Raw genomic sequence first — 8,593 nt, forward strand, 5'->3', positions numbered from 1 at the left:
GCTACTTGCCTAACAGTATCCAAGGACTGAGTTAATGTTGATGGATTCAATTTTTACCTTCTGCAGGGGATTTGTAAGGTCACACATCAGCTTAATTTTTGTCAGTTTATGGTGTACCAAATTATCTACTATGTGACATTATAAAAGCAATTATTTGCACTTTGCCATTTTCAACTCTATGGTTATGGTTGGTGTTGACCCATTACCAAATATGTTTATGAATAATGTGCGTATACACCTAACAAACAAAAAAATTTCAAGCAATGAATGTAAGGTCACAAGTTAGTTTAAAAATAAGCAGAACACTATTAGATTTTTAAAGAGCAATAGGTGCACATTGTTTTTAATAACTGTATTATTTGCCAATATAAGTGAAGTACACATATAGTAATATAACTGTTTTGCCCAAACAGGACAGAAGGCAACATAGCTCCCACTGAGATGGAGGGGGAGGATGTGCAGCTAAGTTCATCTGGCTCTGCAAGTGAGGTAGCAGTTTCCCAGGAGCCGATTGCTGGACCATCTAATGTTTCCATCCCCGCTGGGAGCCAACATCCTGAGAGTGTTGCAAGGTTACCACGGTCAAATACATCAAGGGCAGGTCTACTTCCAGAAAAAGTATACCCCGTGCTGTGGAAAGAGAGACACTCGAATTAATCCAACGTGTAGAAAATGAGGACCACTGGGATCAGATCGGCTCTAGCTTAGCAGCACGCAATGGGTTTGTGTGCCTGCTATCATAGAGATGATGAGGTTTTATAAGAGCCCACATCCTATTCCGGAAAACGGTGATATTATCATTGGTTTAAAAAATATCTTTCGCCCAAATCTTACCCAAAGTGGTTTCCGATATCCACATTTTTATCATCATCCTCCAAGCACAAACATTGCACATAGTGGCCATAGCACACCAACAGACATCTTAAGCCAACCTGTAGAATCTCAAGAAGAAAGATTAATGAGGTCAGGGGTTTCATCCCAGCAAAGCTTCTTAAGTTTACTAAATACACCTAATACAACCTCCACTCCACTGACCCAGAATACCTACTCCACTGCAAGTACAGAAGTAGGACATCGTCAAGACACTAATTCCCCGGCAATGCATTACCCCCATTTTTGAAATGCTCTCTTAGGTAATACACAGTAGAAATATGTGTTTCCAACAGTAAACGTGCACATTTTCATGCAAAATTATGTGCCATATATGTCATACACACTTTGTCTGGGTTGACACACATGATATTTGTGGCAGTATGTGGCCCTCATGTCACGGCCGCATTGCATCCAAAAGCCTGAGTGGATGGTAAAAAAAAAAAACCTCTGTTCACATACTGTATAAATTCATCATATAAATTCGTCATATAACGGTTATTTATTTGCAAGATTCAAATGGCATGGTCATTGTAAAAACATTACAGCAGCTATTTGGCCTTACATGGTGAATATCCACTCAATTTCAACATTATATGAACATTGGGTTTCAATATTTTACCATAACTCATGCTTTTTTTGGCTATGAGTACTTGACATGAGGACCAAATATTGCTAGCAATATACTGTGTGTTAAACCAGCCTCATTTTGCACTGCAGTATATTTTAACTGTTGTACTTTTATGTATATTGTTTTCACTGTGGAGCAAATTCCTTTATGCAAGAACCACATAGGATAGAGCAAATAAGTTTTTATTGTTTTTATGTTGGCACTTTACATTTAACCCCCCCCCCCCCCCCCCAAGGTATAAATACCACAATCCTATTGACAATAATTCTGAGGAATGTGTCACCTGGCTTTCCCCCACAGCAGGAAACGGATCCGTACCCTATGCAGAAATTTTTTCTCCAGCCCTTATCTACTGGACCCTGAAACTAATGCCCCTATTCCACGAGTCGTTTGTAGGAGCAAACGAGCGCTATTAGCGCTCGTTTGCTCCTCGTTCCCCGCTCGCTGCCGCCGCTATTCAACGCGGCGTCAGCGAGCGGGTGAGTGCGGGAGGGGCGGCGGGGAGCTGCTGGGGGGGCTGCCCGGGGGATCGCTGATCGTCCGGGCAGCCCATAGGATATAGCAGCATCTGCTGCCGACGGTCCTATTCAACGGAGCGACGGCAGCAGATCGCTGCTATATCAGTCGCTTGTTTTTCAACATGTTGAAAAACAAGCGACTGCAAGGATCAGCCGATATGAACGATGTTGGCTGATCGTTGCACTCTATTCCACGGGACGAATATCGTTGGATATTGCTCCTCTAAACGACCCGTGGAATAGGGCCTTTACATTGACTACAGTGCATTCTTGCTCGGGTAATAAGTCCTAAGCCCAATAAAGAATGTGGTCAACCGACATTCTATGTGGCCTTTGGACTTACTTCAATTTATTGCATAATATTTTGCCTTTACCTTTGTGCGGCAATATTTGTCTCAGGGTACCATGTTCTGGAGGATCAAATGTAGCAAAATGAAAATATTGCTTTAGGTGATTGACCAGGTTAAGCGTGGGAATAACAGCTGACACCTTCCCTCTCCACCAAGAGGACGGGTCCCATCTTGAGCCAAATGTAAGAGCATTTGGAGTGATCTTTTGTAGCTCTTTCTATTCACCATGTTCTGCCCCCTTCAGATAACATTGATGTTTGGAGGACCTATTGGACATAGTTTAAGCTTTAATGGGAATGGTTATGAAGATAATAACGATTACCATATAGTGTTGCCACAATGGTTATTGTCTACTAAGGTGGATGGCTTTTGTTAGTGAATTTTAATAAAAAAAATTCCAAAAAATATGGAAAGTGGTGGTCAGACAGTGTTGGGGTTACTTGTTTACATATTTTTAAAAAATGGAGCAATTTTCTAGTCTCACAATGTTTAAACACTATACTCCCATGCTGTACAGTTACCATTTTTTTTAAGAGTGCTTTGTGTAATCTTTCAAGTTTACTGTTGACCCATACTCTTGCAAATGTTAAATGGTATGGTATAGGTTGTATTAGCTGTACCCTCAGGAATGTTTGCTGCAAATCCTTAGTTTTATCTTCAGCTCTTGCCTCCTTAAGTAGTTCTGTGTTCAAGCCTCACTTCTACCTTGTTCCAGACTGTATAGTAGAGTTTCTCACTTTCCTTGATCCCTTAACTGTAAGCCCTTGCTAAGGGCCCTATTCCACAGTAATGATAATCGGCCGGATTGGGCTCATTTGTCCTGATTCTGCCGATTATCGTTCAGTGAAATAGAGATAACGATCAGCCAATGATCGTGTCATTGGCTAATAGTTCATTTAGGGCCAGACCTAAAATCATTGTTCCCCCATCGCGCATCGCTGCGGTTGAATAGCGGTGTGCGGGGGGCTACCGACGATTTGAAAAGAAGCAGCAGCAGCAGAATACATTACCTGACTGCAGGGCTTCTTCTCCGCGCTGTGTTCATCCCCAGGTCCCTTCTGAATGGCCGGTCAGCTGACGGAGCGCTCAGCCAATCACATGCCGGAACCGCCACGGCCTGTGATTGGGAGTGTGGCCTGTCAGCTGACCGGCCATTCAGAAGATAGAGCGCGCGGGACCCGGGTAGGAGACGGAGCGGAGGACAAGCCCTGCAACCAGGTATGGTATTCCTGCAAGGGCTGCAAGGACATTGGGAACAATGTCCATGCAGCCCTCGCTCAATGATCATCGGCTGTGAAATAGGCCCAGTAAACGAGGGGCGATCTAGCAAATCCCTGCTCTTTTACATTGTTGATCGGGCCCTCCTCGACCCCTTAAATAGGACCCTTAGTCCTTACATTGATTAAAGAATGTGGGCAAGCCTACAATGGAGTATAGAACATGGTTGCATATGTGCATGGCCATTAAAGACCACATTATGGCAAGAGCGCTGATTAACACAATGGTTGATTGGTAACAAACATATCTTTTATAATATACCCCTATGGCCTTTAGCAATGTATGTTTTCTGTTGTAAAATCTGTTTACCTGTTTTTATAGGAGCTTGTATTTTTCTATGTGACCAAAGGATATTTTGTGCAATTTCCACATCTTTTTTTTTTTTTTTTCCCCGATACAAGAAGAATGTAACCTGTTGACAATTACAGGAAAAAATAACATTTTTTTGCAGCTGTATATTAACAATACATGACAACCAATATTTATACTTTGTAAGGTGTAAAATGGCCTATTGTACAGCAAAGTTTATATTTTTGAATAATAAAATGTTTACAAACAATATGTGTGTCGTGGCTACATTTCTAGATTTCAGAATTAACAAGGTTAGTTTATTAGTGGACAAACATGGATTATAGTAGCGTAAAGGCAATTATTTACTAAGGTATTTGTGGTTGAGTGGTGGCAATGAATTATTTCTGATGATGGCGGTTTAAAGATAACACTATGTATAGACTTGAGGGTCACAGAAAATGTTGCCAATTTGAACCCCTAAAACAAAATATACACACATTTTATGTTGTACTTGTGTGTGATTTAATTGCAAACACACACTAAAATCTGATGAATATGACCCTTGTATATTAATCATTTCATTTATCTAATTATAATGTACAAAGTGTTATTAACGTATATTATTACCTTAGTTGAAATTGATGGTAGTCAATTTTTAGTTTTGCAAGACAGTATGATGCTTGATAGGACGATGTTAGTTGCCATTATCATGAGATGTTCCTGGGCCCCGTTGTGCAGGAGCGGCTACTCATCACCAACACAGGCATATTGCACCTTCAGGGGACATGAAGCAGTCAGCGTAACGATCCCGAATAGCTACTCCCAAATTGGATGGAGATGGAAAATCCCAGTTGACAACATTATCAATAGTGGCTTGCTGGTTCTCCATTATCTTATCAGTTGTTTCAGGACAAGCATAATTGTGGAGAACACAGCAAGCCTTGATAATGTTGTCAACTGTTCTCACATCCAATTTGATTGTAGTACCCAGGACCCTCCACTGACTACTCATGATCCCAAAGGTTCATTCCACAACTCTACGTGCTCTGGCCAGCCGAAAATTAAAAATTATTTTCCTGGTATCCAGTTCCCTTCGTGGATATGGGCGCAGCAGGTTTGGTAATAGCGGAAATGCTTCATCCGATATCATCACAAACGGTACTGGATCTGTGGACCCAGGCAAAGGTTCGGCTGCTGGGAGCTGATCGCCCGTTTGGAGAATTTGCAGCCCAATCTGTGATGTTTGCACACCCGAGAATCCCCAGTACTGCCATAGGCGCCAACATCGATGGCAACAAATTTGCAGTTTGCATCAGCCACTGCCATCAGGACCACTGAAAAATATTTTTTATAATTATAAAAACGTGATCCTGAGTGCGGTGGCTGTTGCACCCTGACATGTTTGCCATCGACTGCACCTAGGCAGTGTGGGAAATTAGCAACAGTCTGAAAGCCTGCTGCAACCTGCCGCCAAGTCTCCTCGGATGGGCTCGGCATCACCCTGGGCTGCAATTTCTGCCAGATGACGACGCATGTACACCTCACAATTCGCGAGATGGTTGTTACACCAACTCGGAATTGGAAGTGCAGGGATGCATAGCTCTCGCCTGTGGCTAAAAAACTGTGTTGAATGACAGAAAAGTCAGGTGGAATAGTACAGAAGACATACAACAGAAAAAAAAAGAAAAAGAAAAAAAAATTAAATAGTGTTCAAGTTATCTCAGGAAAGCAGCCATATATTTGATTTGCTTAACATTTATAAAACCTGTTTAACGCAAGCCCCTTTTCTCTGTTGCAGTCTGTATCCCTTTGTAACAAAAAACTAAACCCCACAGGTTATAGTCAATAACGCTAATTTATTTAACATGACAATCATCCCATGGGTAAAGAACGTAGCAATTTTTTGTTCCTATTTTTTTTGGTGCAAATTCCAAAATACAGAAAAAAATATATAGGGTCTGTGAACCCTGGGTGGGTGTTTACTAATTATATATCACTGAAGAGGAGAGACCACCGTAGGTCAGAAAAAATATATTAAAACTTAGCTTTTATTGATATAAAAGTAAAAGAGGTACGTACCTCAAAAACCGCACACTACTAACACATGTACAAAAATACAGGTGCTACACACAGTGAGCAAGGCAGTATGTGGTAACTGACTGAAATATGCTGGATGTCTGAATGGTGGGAAAGGACAAAGGGAGGTGCGCCCTTATCTCCTAGGTTCAGACTTTCCCTGCCTTTTGGGGTTGCCCACCTCCTTAATAGGGTGGCCCCAACCACGTAGACAGACCCTGCTCTAATTAAAGTGCCCAGGAAAAAATAATAAAATAGACAAACAAAAAGGTGTATTGTGTCCCGAAATAATAACACTCCACACTACAACAATCTATGTACAAAAATATATACAAAACTGTATGGATTGGTAATCCATCAAACCATGATACCGCTTATTCCTAAACGATCATCTATCATTGTTCCAACGCGTTTCCCCTGAGAAAAGATACCCCAGGTTCATCAGGGAACATTATTTGTAAAGAGCTAAGAAAAAGCTCCAGAAGCGTATATGGCAAATGTGCTTTTAGAGGTTAGTACCCCATAAACCAAAAAGGTAAATAAATAAATATGTAAAAGATAGACCGATATGGATTGTCAGCCGATAATGTATAGGTGTTGCCACCCCTATATTAGATTTATAGTTCACTAAACATCATATGGTCACAGCGGACCCAATATAGGTGCAGTGTCCGACCACAGAGCCACTAGGGGCCCTCAACATGAGAAATAGTCAAATGAAAACATGGTCCAGTGGATACAGGAGACCACATATATCCGTAGGGTAGTAAAGTAACTTAGCTTTTGATGGTCACGGTTGGGGGAGCTGGTGTTGATACACAATAAGACTCCAGTATCCCCTATATGGACAAGATTAAGGGTGGCACCTAAACATAAACACATACAAGAAAGGTGGTCAGGGCCCCATGCGCTAAGGATGCAGAAGTATAACAGGCAAAAGAAGCATAGTATACGATACCTATGACGGCCGGCTGACAATAGATCCGGACGCTGCCTGTGTGGTGTGCCGGGCCCCTATATATATGTCCGCACCGCTATAAGTTCCAGACACGTGAAATATCACGTGACCGGAGTGACGCGGCGGCAAGTCACTGGAACGCATAATGCGCTTCTGCGTGAGCAGGGCGTGCCACGTGACCGTGCGCATACCTGATTGTGTGCGTCTACTATGGAGCGCACAATGCGTTCCATCTGACCATCCAGATAAATGAGGGTCAGAAAAGCGCATCTAAAGCCCGCCCATCAAAGAAGCATGATACATAGGTATATCTCCTATATCCAGGTGTCGCACATGATGCTCCAAATGATGTTTGTGAAGTAAAGTATAAATAAAACTGACTGATTAGTATATTTGGTAACATTAGTAAGTGGCAACAACGAGGCTGAAAAAAATAAAGTGAAGGGCATGGCAGATCAAATAAAAGAGACAAACGAGAGGGCTTCATTAAAGACCCAGTGGGTTGACTGTACGCAGTCTATAAATCCACTGTGTCTCCTTTTGTGTTAGTCTTCTATCGATGTCACCACCCCGAGGTGATGGGCGGATGACCTCTATTACTTGGAATTTGATGTCCCAGGGGTTGTTAGGGTAAACCTGGCGCATATGAGTCGCAACAGGTTTTTCCCTCTCATGAGTAATGTCTCCCACATGCTCTAAAATACGGCGTCGGAACTCACGCTTTGTTTTTCCTACGTACCTCAGTCCGCAGGGACAAGTGGCCATATAGACAACGTGCTCAGTTTTGCAATTTGCTAATTCCCTGTTTTTGTAAGTACGTTGGTCCCCTGAATCAGTCACTGAAGGTGTTGATGGTAAGTACAAATCTGCAGGCTTTACATGTACCGCATCTAAAGGTGCCAACTGGTTTGGGTTGTCTGAGCCACATTGTAGAAGATGGAGGGGAGTAGTAGCTGTGCACTAACCTATCCCCAAGGTTCCTACCCCGTCTATACGTTATCATTGGTCTGTTATCTATCAGTTGGGATGTGATGGGGTCTGATAGGATGGGCCAAAATTGCGTAATTATGTCTCTCACTTGTTGGGCCGACGAGTCAAAAGTACCTATGATCCTAGTTTTCTGGGGAAGATCCTGCCTGGTTTGGGGTGTTAACAGTTGGTTCCTATCCCTACAGAGGGCATCCTGGTAGGCCCTCCTGAGAGTGTTCATGGGGTAGCCCCTATCAAGAAACCTCTCCTTCAAAGTCCGGGACTCCTGTTTGAAGCAATCGAGGAACGAGCAATTGCGCCTTGCTCTTAAATATTGTCCCTTCGGAATCCCTTGGCGTAAGGGGGCTGGGTGGTGGCTTTCCCATCTAAGCAGGCTATTGCCTGCTGTGGGCTTACGGTATACTGATGTGACGATTTGGCCACCAGCCCCCCGTTCAAGGGGGACATCCAGGAAACATAGCTTATCGGTTTCCACCTCAAAGGTAAAACGCATGCCTATGTTGATGTTAAGTGCTCCCATGAACTCCTCAAATTCCTGGCGTGAGCCGGACCAGATGACCAGGCAGTCATCTATATACCTGCCCCAGAAAACAATCATGTCATGGTACTTCTGCATGGACTCTCCAAACAC

The 8,593-nt window shown here is 42.8% G+C and overlaps 1 long non-coding RNA gene across 1 annotated transcript; it reads right to left on the bottom strand.

The window, feature by feature from the left end:
• Positions 1-308: 308 nt before the first annotated feature.
• Positions 309-5,508, bottom strand: LOC138769749 (uncharacterized). The gene is made up of 5 exons (XR_011359303.1): positions 4,566-5,508; positions 3,957-4,059; positions 2,394-2,635; positions 835-932; positions 309-630 (listed from the first exon to the last, which is right to left on the bottom strand). It is a non-coding gene; the product is annotated as an uncharacterized lncRNA (long non-coding RNA).
• Between the last annotated feature and the right edge of the window lie 3,085 nt (positions 5,509-8,593).

This window comes from Dendropsophus ebraccatus, chromosome 12, assembly GCF_027789765.1.
Source record: "Dendropsophus ebraccatus isolate aDenEbr1 chromosome 12, aDenEbr1.pat, whole genome shotgun sequence".
In the NCBI taxonomy this organism is placed as follows: Eukaryota; Metazoa; Chordata; class Amphibia; order Anura; family Hylidae; genus Dendropsophus; species Dendropsophus ebraccatus.